Source organism: Erpetoichthys calabaricus, chromosome 7 (genome assembly GCF_900747795.2).
Source record: "Erpetoichthys calabaricus chromosome 7, fErpCal1.3, whole genome shotgun sequence".
NCBI lineage: Eukaryota > Metazoa > Chordata > Cladistia > Polypteriformes > Polypteridae > Erpetoichthys > Erpetoichthys calabaricus.
In genome coordinates, this window is record NC_041400.2 from 47,078,978 (window position 1) to 47,094,504 (window position 15,527).

Here is a 15,527-nt window from a genome sequence, read left to right on the forward strand (position 1 = left end):
TTACATTTATAAATCCTTAATGCATATTTGTAAAAAAATCACAAGTTGATTGACCATCTGCTTACTTTAAAAACTTGTTTCTTTTTGTCTCTTTTATAGACTAGACTGTAAAGTGCTAGTAACAATAAGACAGTTCTTTTAATCTGCACCTCAAATAAATTAATGGAAGAAATTCTTAAAACAAGAATCAAACAACACAAATCAAGCACAGACACAGCATATTAATAAAACCTTAATATGGGGTTTGGATGGTGAATAGTGTATAACAGGGATCGGCAACCTTTCAATGGTGTCATGCTGAACCTATGTTACAATGTTATTCCGCATGCTGACATACAGTGCATCCTGAAAGTATTCACAGCGCATCACTTTTTCCACATTTTGTTATGTTACAGCCTTATTCCAAAATGGATTAAATTCATTTTTTTCCTCAGAATTCTACACACAACACCCCATAATGACAACATGAAAAAAGTTTACTTGAGGTTTTTGCAAATTTATTAAAAATAAAAAAATTGAGAAAGCACATGTACATAAGTATTCACAGCCTTTGCCGTGAAGCTCGAAATTGAGCTCAGGTGCATCCTGTTTCCCCTGATAATCCTTGAGATGTTTCTGCAGCTTCATTGGAGTCCACCTGTGGTAAATTCAGTTGATTGGACATGATTTGGAAAGGCACACACCTGTCTATATAAGGTCCCACAGTTGACAGTTCATGTCAGAGCACAAACCAAGCATGAAGTCAAAGGAATTGTCTGTAGACCTCCGAGACAGGATTGTCTCGAGGTACATATCTGGGGAAGGGTACAGAAAAATTTCTAATGCTTTGAAGGTCCCAATGAGCACAGTGGCCTCCATCATCCGTAAGTGGAAGAAGCTCGAAACCACCAGGACTCTTCCTAGAGCTGACCAGCCATCTAAACTGAGCGATCGCGGGAGAAGGGCCTTAGTCAGGGAGGTGACCAAGAACCCGATGGTCACTCTGTCAGAGCTCCAGAAGTCCTCTCTGGAGAGAGCAGAACCTTCCAGAAGGACAACCATCTCTGCAGCAATCCACCAATCAGGCCTGTATGGTAGAGTGGCCAGACGGAAGCCACTCCTTAGCAAAAGGCACATGGCAGCCCGCCTGGAGTTTGCCAAAAGGCAGCTGAAGGACTCTCAGACTATGAGAAAGAAAATTCTCTGGTCTGATGAGACAAAGATTGAACTCTTTGGTGTGAATGCCAGGCATCACGTTTGAAGGAAACCTGGCACCATCCCTACAGTGAAGCATGGTGGTGGCAACATCATGCTGTGGGGATGTTTTTCAGCAGCAGGAACTGGGAGACTAGTCAGGATAAAGGAAAAGATGACTGCAGCAATGTACAGAGACATCCTGAATGAAAACCTGCTCCAGAGCGCTCTAGACCTCAGACTGGGGCGACGGTTCATCTTTCAGCAGGACAACGACCCTAAGCACACAGCCAAGATATCAAAGGAGTGGCTTCAGGACAACTCTGTGAATGTTCCTAAGTGGCCCAGCCAGAGCCCAGACTTGAATCCGATTGAACATCTCTGGAGAGATCTTATAATGGCTGTGCACTGATGCTTCCCATCCAACCTGATGGTGCCTGAGAGGTGCTGCAAAGAGGAATGGGCGAAACTGGCCAAGGATAGGTGTGCAAGCTTGTGGCATCATATTCAAAAAGACTTGAGGCTGTAATTGCTGCCAAAGGTGCATCGACAAAGTATTGAGCAAAGGCTGTGAATACTTATGTACATGTGATTTCTCAGTTTTTTTATTTTTAATAAATTTGCAAAAACCTCAAGTAAACTTTTTTCACGTTGTCATTATGGGGTGTTGTGTGCAGAATTCTGAGGAAAAAAATTTATTTAATCCATTTTGGAATAAGGCTGTAACATAACAAAAGGTGGAAAAAGTGATGCACTGTAATTCTGCCAATTTTGTTATATATAGTATCAAAATTTGTCCGGTTATAATGGGTGAAGCCCTTTATATTGGTCATTCAATATTTAAAAATACATAGGATCAAATGTGAAAAGAATGTTTTGTCAATTTTTTTATAACTACATTTGTTGGCTTTATTTTTGGTTCCAATTATTTGACTAAAATAAGTAGTTTGTTTCTCAAAGCCAGAAACTGCCCTTTTCATAACTTCACTTTTCTCATTAGAGTTTTTAAACGTGGGCTGATGTTTAGTTTGATAATGTTTTGTACACTTGACAAAAAACATACAACACTTTCACAGCATAACACACACATTTTAACGTACCACGGCCTGCACTGAACACATGGTTTCCCTTTACATGTGAGTCGCATGCGTAAAATGTAGGTGGGAACACGGAGCTCAAACTCATGTGCTATAATTAAAATATAGTAACAAGAGGTTTGTTTTAACGTACCATGGCCTGCACTGAACATATGATTTCCATTTACATCCATCCATCCATCCATTTACCAACCCGCTGAATCCGAACACAGGGTCACGGGGGTCTGCCGGAGCCAATCCCAGCCAACACAGGGCACAAGGCAGGAAACAATCCTGGGCAGGGTGCCAACCCACCGCAGGACACACACAAACACACCCACACACCAAGCACACACTAGGGCCAATTTTAGAATTGCCAATCCACCTAACCTGCATGTCTTTGGACTGTGGGAGGAAACCGGAGCGCCCGGAGGAAACCCACGCAGACACGTTCCATTTACATGTGAGCTGCATATGCAAAACGTAGGTGGGGGGGGGGGGGGGGTCGCGTGTGTTATAATTAAAATATAATTTTTTACTATATTTCAATTCATTTAGAGTGCCATTGAAAATCATTCCGCATGCCACGCTTGGCAAGCGTTGTAGGTTGTTTTTCACCAAGCTTTTCTTGTCAGACGATCATTTTGTAATTTTCCTTTTAATTATGTGAATTTAGTTTCTTATTTTGTCAGTCTCTATGTTGAGCCTAAGGGGACGGGGCCACCCAGTACCACAGGTGTGCAGTTTGAGGCTGACGTCTGCAGTATCTAAAGGACCTAAACGCTCAGTCCAACTGCTGAAGCAATAGCTTTTGCTCTTGTTATTTTGTTTCCATTTCATAGATTCCTTTTCTATTTTTGTTCATTCTAAGTGGCTGTTTTTGATATTATGGTGTTTTCGACGGTCTCCTTTCATTTAAGGATTTGCTTCTGGACTTCAGAGTCTGAATTTGCTTCACTTTGAAGCAACTTTCTCAATGCTAATTTTTGTTTTTTACTCCTTTGTAAATAGACTTTATTAATACTCCCTGCGACAGGGTTTGTCATGGTTCCCCTTGCCTTGTTGCGTTTGTAAGCTTGGCCTTCACTGAGTGTGCTTTCAGGGCCATGCTTCCTTCATATTACTAGGCCTTATTATGATTGAGATGCCTACGTTTTGATAATGGAGCCTCTTTTGAGTTTCTTGAGCCCTGTTTTCATAATACATGTAAGAAATTATGTGATGTTAAAGTGAAGTCCCTAAAGGATGGGGCTGCTGCTCCTTTTAATTTTCATAAAAAGAGCTTTATATCACCATGATAGTATAGTGGTTAGTGCTACTACTTTATTCAACCAGTGTCTTGGGTTTAAGTACCATGCCTGGTTGTTGTTCATGAGCTCCCATGTATTGGTGGGTGCATGAGTGGGCCCTGTAATGATTTCCTGCCTGATAACGAGTGTTGCTGGGTTACATTATGAATATCAATTAAGCAGGATGAAGTGTGTTAAATTATGACCAACAGAGATATAGTGTTGTGGATTTAAAATTTTATATTTTATTTTATTTTGTGGACGCTCCTGTATGCCGATGACATCTTCTTGGCCAAGGAGGAATGCCAGAGTCTCCAAGAGCAAACACAGCAGTGGGCAACCAGGTTGGCGGAAAATGGGCTAAGGCTGAATGTCAAGAAGATGGAGTACATGGAGTGTGGAATGCAGACGGATGGAACCATCCAAATTGATGGCCAGGACCTCAACAAGGTCCGCCAGTTCAAATACCTCAGCTCCCTCGTCTGTGCTGATGGCGAGACCCTGCCTGACGGACGCGCTCGTGTCAAAGCAGCCTGGCTGAAATGGAGACAGGTCACTGCAGTCCTCTCTGACTGCAAGATACCTGTCCACCTGAAGGCCAAGGTTTACAAGAATGTTGTACTCCCAGTTGCTCTCTACGGATCTGAATGCTGGCTGTCCACCACCAAGAATGAACAAGCCTTGCATGCCACGTGGCTCGACCACATCACAAATGAAGATGTGAGAAGAATAACAGGTGTGGTGCTAATACTGAAGAAAATGCAGGAGGCTTGCATGCACTGGTATGGCCACATCATGCACAGCAGCAAGCAATCAGTGGCCAATGGCCTTCCGCCTCAGCCCAGACAGATGCCAGTCCTGTGGATGACCCACAAAATGGTGGTTTCATCAATTTAAATAGGATATGTGATTCGCCGAACATCACCCCTTGACGATGCCTTCGATCGAAATAAGTGTAGATCGACATGCAGAAAAGCGAACCCTGTGCCAACACGGGATAAATGCTAAGAAAGAAGATTTTATTTTACTTTTTGCCCACACAAACAAAGATGAACTTAATTTTATAAGGACAGTTAACATCAAAGCATCAGGTTTTCCTGAATTGCATCAACTTAAACAATCTTTTTTCGATGTTTTTGCCTCAGGCTGTGTTGATTATTTTATCATCTGGAAACAGAACTTTGACAGCCAGCCAATAAAAGATGTGTAATAGCCCAAGTCACGAAGTCCTATCACAATGTTCATGTCACGAAGAATCCCAATATCACACATCATAAAATAAATATGCCTTGTCAGAGAGCGACATCTGGAGAGGGCAACAAATATGTCAGGAGAGGGCAAGAGATGCACGACCATTTTCATCTGATCATCAACTGAAGTATCTCATGAACAATATCGATTGCTAGATCAATATGCCTTGTCAGAGAGCGACATCTGGAGAGGGCAACAAATATGTCAGGAGAGGGCAAGAGATGCACGACCATTTTCATCTGATCATCAACTGAAGTATCTCATGAACAATATCGATTGCTAGATCAGAAGCTGCCCAAGTACATTCAATTTTTCGTAAGCTTTTCCTAAAGACTACAGTGATCCCTCGCTATATCGCGCTTCGCCTTTCGCGGCTTCACTCTATCGCGGATTTTATATGTAAGCATATTTAAATATATATCGCGGATTTTTTGGTGGTTCGCGGATTTCTGAGGACAATGGGTCTTAATTTCTGGTACATGCTTCCTCAGTTGGTTTGCCCAGTTGATTTCATACAAGGGACGCTATTGGCAGATGGCTGAGAAGCTACCCAGCTTACTTTTCTCTCTCTCTTGCGCTGACTTTCTCTGATCCTGACGTAGGGGGATTGAGCAGGGGGGCTGTTCGCACACCTAGACGATACGGACGCTCGTCTAAAAATGCTGCAAGATTATCTTCACGTTGCCTACCTTCTGTGTGCAGCTGCTTCGTGAAGCGACATGCTGCACGGTGCTTCGCATACTTAAAAGCTCAAAGGGCACGTATTGATTTTTGACTTTGTTTTTCTCTGGCTCTCTCTCTCTCCCTGCTCCTGACGGAGGGGGTGTGAGCTGCCGCCTTCAACAGCTTTGTACCGGCGGTGCTTCGCATATTTAAAAGCCATACAGCCCTATTGATTTGTTTGCTTTCCTCTCTGTTTCTGACAGTCTGTGCTCCTGATGCGCACTCCTTTGAAGAGGAAGATATGTTTGCATTCTTTTAATTGTGAGACAGAGCTGTCATCTCTGTCTTGTCATGGAGCACAGTTTAAACTTTTGAAAAAGAGACAAATGTTTGTTTGCAGTGTTTGAATAACGTTCCTGTCTCTCTACAACCTCCTGTGTTTCTGTGCAAATCTGTGACCCAAGCATGACAATATAAAAATAACCATATAAACATATGGTTTCTACTTCGCGGATGGCTCTGGAATGCAACCCCCGCGATGGAGGAGGGATTACTGTATATATACAGTATATCCAAACTTTGCTATGTATATTTTCTTTTATGTTTTTCTCTACTGGTATTATTCTTGTTTAAGAAATACCAAGTTGCTTTTAATTTTGTATACTTTGTCTTTATATCTGGAGTGATTGAAATAATAAGATAAATATTTAGAGCACCAGGAGCAGTAAGGAAGTACAATAGGATTCGAACTGCAAGTTTTATAGGCTGAGGAAGAAGAGCTGTGTCCAAAAGAGAACAGGACGTTAAAGTAAGACATGACCAATAGCCAAGAATGTTGAGCCTTTGTATGTGTAAAAATATTCTTGGAGACCAAAGTAATATTTAGGTCTGAGATACTGTATATCTAAGACATCATATGTTGTTTGAGCCTATGAGTAAGTAAGTCTCTTGAAGTACTAGAGAAAAGACAGGCTGTGCATGTGTCATCCATACGGCACTTGTGTGGGCTAAAGTGCTGTGTATATGCCATTCATAAGGTACTTTTGAGGTTAGGGTCTGTGTCTATGTGTATATCTATGTGTGTGTGTGTTAATATTAAGGGTCGAACTTGTGTGGTAATTAATTTTTCTTATGATATTTTAATATTTATGAAGCTTGAATTTTATATCTTAAAGTAGTTACTCATATTTAGAAAAATGTACTATGTAATGTAAAGATGTTTTCAAGTAACCTACAGCATCTGAAACAGGATGCAAGCAGATTATCTTTGGCTCCTAGGCCAGGAAAACATGTTTTATTTACTGAATGAGAAAGGAAGCTGCCTTCAGCTTCTGTGCTGCTAAAGAAAGGAGATGAAAATGACAAAACTCACACACAATGTTGGAAATTAATGATCAGTCTGTAGGACAATCGTATATGTTTTGGTGACCATGCTTACTTATATTTAGTATGGTTCATTTTGCCCCGTGTCCGGTCAGCAACTGGAAGCAGCCAATGTTGGTAAGAAACTTTATATGATGTAAGTAATCTAATTGTGTATAAAAAGACCTCAACTAGCAGAAAAGGGGTGCACATCTAGTTACAGCGTCCTGCAATAGGAGTGCTCCCTCTTCGAAGAGAATATTATGATTTAAACTTCCCCCTGCCTGTTTTCTCCTAGAGGTTTTGGGTCACCCAGAGAGAGACGGTCATTACTACCATACTTAAGTAAGTCGATGGAAATACCACAATAATACAGCAGTGGTAGCACTTCTGCCTCACATCAAGGAGTTTCTCCACATGTCGGCATGGGTTTCTTATGGGTGCTCCAGTTTCCTCCCCCAGTCCAAAAGCATTCGGGTTAGGATGATTGGCCTCCATATACCACATGCTTGTGTGTTCACCTTGTGATGGACTGGCGCCTTGTCCAGGGATTGTTCCTGCCTTGCACTTAATGCCTGCTGGGATAATCTTCAGCTTCCCCACAACCCTGTTCTTGATTAGCAGGCTTGGAAGATGGATGTTAAATGATCCAGATAAAATCTAACCAGCAAGTTGTTTAAGCTTGGGGACATAAAGTGGACAGAACGGTGAATATCCTACAGCTGTGCTTCCCAAGTTCAGACCTGGAGAGGCACCCATAGCTGCAGTTTTTATTCCCACCATTTTTACAATCAGTGTGTGTGTGTTTTTGTACTTGAAGTTGATCTCACTTTTGAGTTATCTGTCTCACAAATAGATCTACAAATCTAATAAATATTTGCATTGTTTGCCATACCTTTAAATGCTTGCTTTTATTCAGTGGTTTTGCTTAGCAATGAGCAGTGCAAATGTCTTTGGATCCTAAAGTTTAGCAATTACTTCAAGGCCATTTTCATGTGTCTGCTCTTTAAGAAACATTTCTTACAAATGAATGTGATACTGAAGTCATTGCTCCCTTTAGCATTCATATACAGTTAGGTCCATAAATATTCGGACAGAGACAACTTTTTTTTCTAATTTTGGTTCTGTACATTACCACAATGAATTTTAAATGAAACAACTCAGATGCAGTTGAAGTGCAGACTTTCAGCTTTAATTCAGTGGGGTGAACAAAACGATTGCATAAAAATGTGAGGCAACCAAAGCATTTTTTTAACACAATCCCTTCATTTCAGGGGCTCAAAAGTAATTGGACAAATTAAATAACTGGAAATAAAATGTTCATTTCTAATACTTGCTTGAAAACCCTTTGCTGGCAATGTCAGCCTGAAGTCTTGAACTCATGGACATCACCAGATGCTGGGTTTCCTCCTTTTTAATGCTCTGCCAGGCCTTTACTGCAGCGGCTTTCAGTTGCTGTTTGTTTGTGGGCCTTTCTGTCTGAAGTTTAGTCTTCAACAAGTGAAATGCATGCTCAATTGGGTTAAGATTAGGTGACTGACTTGGCCATTCAAGAATTTTCCACTTCTTTGCTTTAATAAACTCCTGGGTTGGTTTGGCTGTATGTTTTGGGTCATTGTCCATCTGTATCATGAAACGCTGCCCAATCAATTTGACTGCATTTATTTGGATTTGAGCAGACAGTATGTCTCTGAACACCTCAGAATTTATTCGGCTGCTTCTGTCCTGTGTCACATCATCAATAAACACTAGTGTCCCAGTGCCTCTGCCAGCCATGCACGCCCAAGCCATCACACTGCCTCCACCGTGTTTTACAGATGATGTGGTATGTGGTATTATGTGATAATGACCTGTTCCATGCCTTCTCCATACTTTTTTCTTGCCATCATTCTGGTAGAGGTTGATCTTGCTTTTATCTGTCCAAAGAATGTTTTTCCAGAACTATGCTGGCTTTTTTAGATGTTCTTTAGCAAAGTCCAATCTAGCCTTTCTATTCTTGAGGCTTATGAGTGGCTTGCACCTTGCAGTGCACCCTCTGTATTTACTTTCATGCAGTCTTCTCTTTATGGTAGACTTGGATATCGGTATGCCTACCCCCTTGAGAGTGTTGTTCACTTGGTTGGCTGTTGTGAAGGGGTTTCTCCTCATCATAGAAATGATTCTGTGATCATCCACCACTGTTGTCTTCCGTGGACATCCAGGTCTTTTTGCGTTGCTGAGTTCACCAGTGCTTGCTTTCTTTCTCAGGATGTACCAAACTGTAGATTTTGCCACTCGTAATATTTTAGTAATTTCTTAGATGGGTTTTTTCTGTTTTCGCAGCTTAAGGATGGCTTCTATTACCTGCATGGAGAGCTCCTTTGACCGCATGTTGTCTGTTCACAGCAAAATCTTCCACATGCAAGCACCACATCTCAAATCAACTCCAGGCCTTTTATCTGCTTAATTGATAATGACATAACGACGGACTTGCCCACACCTGCCCATGAAATAGCCTTTGAGTCAATTGTCCAATTACTTTTGAGCTCCTGAAATGAAGGGATTGTGTTAAAAAATGCTTTAGTTGCCTCACATTTTTATGCAATCGTTTTGTTCACCCCACTGAATTAAAGCTGAAAGTCTGCACTTCAACTGCATCTGAGTAGTTTCATTTAAAATTCATTGTGGTAATGTACAGAACCAAAATTAGAAAAAGTTGTCTCTGTCCAAATATTTATGGACCTAACTGTACAGTTAAGAAAGCAAACACATTAGAAAAAAGTGAACTAAAAAGAAAACATCAAAAGGAATTTAAGCATTTGAGGTTTTGGTAGAAATGCAAATATTCAAGAATTTCTTTGAATAAGACTGCTATGTTATGTTATATTACCAGGCTGCGGTTCAAATTTCTCTTTTATATTTGTTTTGTTCATTTTTTGGTTATGTTAAAGTTGATGATCATTTAGTTTCCATGTGTTAAAGTATCTTTTACTATGTGTTTGTGAGTGGTGCCCCAAGAGGCCATGTGCCCATCACCGCCTCATAAAGACTGAAAAACAACCACAGTCCCTTGCGGTTCATTGCATGCACTAGGTGGTTGGTGAGCTCTCTTGTGTGTATTGCTAATTCTGATTATTATTGAATTTCAGGACTTTTGACCTCTTTTGCTGTTTTTCTATTATTGGAGTTTGTTTTGGGACTATGTTTGCTATTGGGATTCCCCTTTTTGAAGGCACTCCCATTTTTGTTTTTAAAAAAATGTTTTAAGTTATTGTGGCAGATGCCCAGCCAGGACACTCCTGTAATAGAAGGACCGGGTGAAAGAGAGGATATTTAGGGCAATACCTACCCTGGAACACAAAGGGAAAACCTTGCCCCACTTAAAATAAAGGTGTGTGCAGGACAGAACTTGCGTCTCACCCCTTTTTGTGTCATGTAGTGTGGCTGGTATGCCCCCTGGTGGTCCACATTATACAGATTCTTCGTTTGTCCTGGTGTGATTAGCCAAAGTCTTTGATGGTCTTTACCTCCTCTACTGGGTATACAGAGCACTTTTTAGGACATTTTCAAACTCTGTGCTGTGTACTTTGAGGCCTCACTCCACTTCAGCTCTACAAGGACAATAAAAGGCGACTCACTAAACAATTACATCAATAAAAATAAGAATGATGCACTTGACTGTGAAACTAATTGGAATAAAACCCCACAACCATAGGGGTCCCCCAGGACAGAACCTGAGAACCACTACCATAGAGTCAGGAAAATCAGTGGAGATGGACATAAGCAGAATGCAGATATGTGCAAGTGGAATTCCATGTAAACAAATGTAAGCATGTACACAAAAAATCAAAAATATGACATATGACTACACACACTAAAACTTAAAAATTACACCACATGATAAAAAGACTTTGGAGCAGTGGAGTATTTGGGTGTGAAACTTCTACTGGAGCCACAACATTATTTTCCTTTCTGTGTGCAGACTTCGCTAACATAAACCTGAACTTACTCAACTAATATCTGCACCTCTTGTGTTAATGGTTAGTGAGGCATGTGAGCTCACACACCTTTTGTGTGATTTAAATAGTAAAAAAAACTAATCAATCAAACAAGATGATGCGGGTGCCAGGTCTGTCTTGTTTGTCATCAGATCATTATGATACCCTCTGATATTTATCATCCACTGACAAAATACAGTCATATAGATTTAAATGTTAAGTAAACTGTGAGCTTCGCAAGCACTCGCTACCCAGGAAAATAGGGCTAAGCGAAGGTTTATGGATGTGGTGAAAGAGGACATGCAGGTGATGGGTGTAACAGAACAAGATGCAGAGGACAGAAAGATATGGAGGAAGATGATCCGCTGTGGCAACCCCTAACGGGAGTAGCCGAAAGAAGAAGAAGACACTATGAACTGCCCAAATGGAAACATCAGCACCTCGAGTGTTTAATCAAACAGCTTTGTGGTGAAGAAAAAAGGATAAGCCACAAGAACATGAAAAGAACATGCAGGCCACACACACAGTGCACAACTTGTGTGGAGCCATCTGGTAGCCGCACTAACCACCATGTGGCCTGGCCCACAATTGCAAACACAATTTTCTACATATCTGTTCTTTACACACCAGGGCAGTGCATTTCTTTGAAGCAGGAGCATCCCACTGCTGGCTTCTTTTCCCACAATGAAGGAGAATGAGCAAGGCTCCATGCAGCCCTCGCCCCTGTTTTCCTATAGGGGGCACTAGCTCCCTGGTTGGAATAAGTTCTTTTTTAATTGCGGTGTCTTAAGTAACCTGAACCTAAATAGATATATTATAAAGAGGTGATGTCCCTCCCTTAGTGATACGGCGGTAAGGAATCACATAAGAGAAAATAACTTAATGATGATTTATGCTGCATAACAGATGGGAATCCAATGACAAGACTTTGTGTAAAGTCTGCCATTTTCTTCACTGCGCTGGAAGGATTTTCAGGATCGGATGACGGTATCTCCCATCCATCCGTCAGCTTCAAAGGCGTGCCGGGCAATGTTTCAAGGCTTTATACGCTTTCTCCATGTGCAGGCCCCTACTTAGGTAAATCATACCATTCCAAACAAGGAAAAGAAGATCCAATGTCATGCGGACTCTGTAACACAGAAATAGTACAATGCCTATTTTCGCAGTTGTCCCTTTCTTGTCTTCTAATGCTTGCCTAACAGTTCTAAATGATGAGCCCCTGTGTACCAAATCTGGCATTGTGTTAGCTATACATGTGAGAAGAAGCAGATTTATAACATATTTTTGTACAGAGCACAGTTACAAACAAATAAACTTATTACCCGCCGCCCCCCCCCACACCACTCACCACATGAGCAGCCGAACCCAGACTGGGAAAAGCTTCAACCAGAAGTACACACTCATACACAAAATATGGTCATTTTAATACCGTGAATAAGGGGCTCTAGCTTTCAAGCTCCATCACTAATCTGGAAACTTCAGGCTGGCAAATAGAGTTAGTCCCTCTGCTGGAAAGAGGCATGCAGCACCTGATATAATGTGCTTTTTTCCTCAACAAATTCAGGCTAGTTATACAGTATGTCTTTTCTGAGGTTTTGGAACTATAATTCTGAAATCACATTTGAGGTGTGATGCATTTTGAGGAATTTATAAACTATTAGCTTTTTGCTGTGGAGCCATTTTGTTTTTCTTTTGGGATTCTGTCATCATGATGATGGTCCTGGTTACCAGGGGCATGGCTTCTACGGTCACAACATTGTGGGGTTTAATTGGTGAGGGGTTAAAAGGTCTATTCTCGACAGCCATTTTGTATCCAAGTTTGCACAGAACAGCCCTTTTCTTTGCGGCTTTCAAAAGGTCAATTTTTGATATTTTTTGGTTCTCAAATCTTTGCTCTTGTCCCTAACTTTCTATTCTGATCTTGTCTTGAACTTTGGCTAGTTCTTTGACATTATCTCAAGGACCTGTACATAAAAATATACTGTCTCTTTCTCTCTTTCTGTGTAGCACCCATGACAATGTCACATACTACAAAAATATTTTTGTGAAGAAGAAAATTTGAGTACAACAGAAAATTTTTAAAAAGACAACAAAGTTGGCATTGAAGATATTTTAAAATGTAAGTTAAAATTACCGAGGGGTGTTTATTACTTATTTTGCATAACCTCTGGTAGGGCTGTGCCCCACTAGCTTTTAATGCAACTCTCCACACCCATTGTGCGGATGAATAAAAATTGTAATAGGATGTTAGATGACATAGCTCGATGTGTGGAGTACAAGTTGAAGAAGAACCGCTTATAACACATCGGCGAGGCCCAATCAGAAATATCAAGGGCCTGCAGGTATGGTGTTTGTATTAGAAAAGAAGATCCAGAGAGAAGATACCACAGCCTGACTGCTGGACTATGGAGTACAAGCAGCAAAGAAAGACCGACACAGGTGAGCGGTGTCAGCTTAAGCAAACATGATGACAGACTATTATTGAAGTGTTAAACATATTAGAAGGACAAACAAACTGTAATTGTCTTTACTACACTACTGGCACGTAGACTTATCTTGCTCATCTGGAAGAATCCTAACTCTCCTATTCTAAGTCAGCGGGTAACTGATGTTATATGCTATTTGAAACTGGAAAAAATCAAATTTGCACTTAGAGGATCTGTTTCAAAACCTGGCAGGATCTAATCAATAACATTTTGGAATAAGCATTTAAATTGAGGAAGCAGATTCTCTCCCCTCTTTTTTCATTCTATTTATTTTTATTCATTTATTAATTTATCTATTTACTTATCTATCTACTGGCCTAGCTCTCTTTTTCATGGGTGGGGGTTGATTTGTTTCAAACCTATAGAATGTTATTTGATTTTAATAAAAATCAATAAAATGCAAAACAAAAGTATTAAAACATTTAGTACAATAACTGCCATTTTTTTTCCCCCAAGGAGTATGGTTAAGGTTACATTTTTCAATAATATAAATTGCTTAGAAAGTTCCCTCCCCAAGAGAAACATAGTAATACTTCGGAAACATTTAAATCTCAATGATGTTTTGCAAACATCAGGTGAATTCAAATAAAACAGCCGAAGTTTGGCTGCATGGCCTCCAGCTGTTCTCGTAGTTTATAGATTTTCATTCTAAAATATTAAAACACATTTCACAGAAGTACAGAACTGTTTTCAAAACTGCACAAGTAGTTTTTCAGCCATTCATTTTATAATCCTCTTACCCACTGTAGGGAAACAGGGAGGAATTGTTTTATTATTTTATGCCCTGAAATGGAGGGGGACCATGTAGAAAATTTGTTGTGATTTCTACAGGGTGTAACTAAAACATATGCAAATACCCTTAAATTAAAGTCTGGAATGTGCATTTTAACCTGTAGAGATAGTGGGTAAATTAAGGAAAAACAAGTCTTTGTCCCAAACATTATGGGTGGCATTGTAGGTTTGTGTTGGAATAACAAATGCAATGCATTTTAGTACTACAACTGTTTGTGATGCGCCACCTGTTGGAATTCTTTAACTACATGCATTACAAAATACAATGGAACCTAGGGTCACGACCGTAATTCGTTCCAAAACTCTGGTCGTAACCCGATTTGGTCGTGACCCGAAGTAATTTCCCCCACAGGATTGTATGTAAATACAATTAATTTGTTCCAGACCGTACGAACTGTATGTGAATATATTTTTTTTTAAAGATTTTTAAGCACAAATATAGTTAATTACACCATAGAATGCACAGCGTAATAGTAAACTAAATGTAAAAACATTGAATAACACTGAGAAAACCTTGAACAACTGAGAAAACTAACATTGCAAGAGTTCACATTATAGTGCTACAAACCGCTTACTAAAAACACTTTTTTTTAAATGAGTTTTAAGCACAGGGAAAAACATGAACATTTGAAAAATCCGTAATTTAATAAACAACCAAGAAAAGTAACATTGCAACAATGCACACTACGAAACGATTGCTGTAAACAGAAGTGAAGTGGAGGTTAAAATCCAATCCTCGCTCGCTCTCGCTGCACAGGGAGTGACTGAACACGTGTGGAAATCATCAGCGCACACAAACCGAAAGGGAAACTGGCTTGTTCGTATACCGAGTGTGTGGTCGTGAACAGATGCAAAAGTTTGGCAAACTTTTTGGTCGTAACCCGATTTGCACCTGTTCGGAGATGTTCGTGAACCGAGGTTCCACTGTACATTCCAATAGATGGTGCACTGTAAACATTAATCCAAGGTCTACATTAATTACTTAGATTTCAACCCATCCTAGACAGGTAGCACAGCTAATATTTAATCGTTTCATTAAAAGACCCAACTGTCTGTCTATCTGTCAGTTTGTTCCAATCATGCAAACCAGTGTTGCCGCTTCACCTACCAGCCTCACACAGCAACAAGCTGGAAAAGCAGGTTAGAAACTGAATGGATGAATTGGAAACTAATGAATGGTCTGACAAGAACGCACCAGCAATGCACTCACAAGACTAAGCTGCTGTTTATCAGGGTGAAGCTTAGCTATGGTCATTTTGTCAGTCCCTACAAATTACTGCCTTCAGGCTTCACTCCATTGTGTGTCATGACTTGTTATGTTGTCATTTAAAAGTTTCAAGTTAAGCTTGTAATAAAAAAATATGAAATTAAAGGTTGCAAACAATAGACAAAAGACTCCATCAAACTTGCTTGGTTAACTTTCAGCTGCAAGGGATCTGTAACTGAATTCTTTGTACC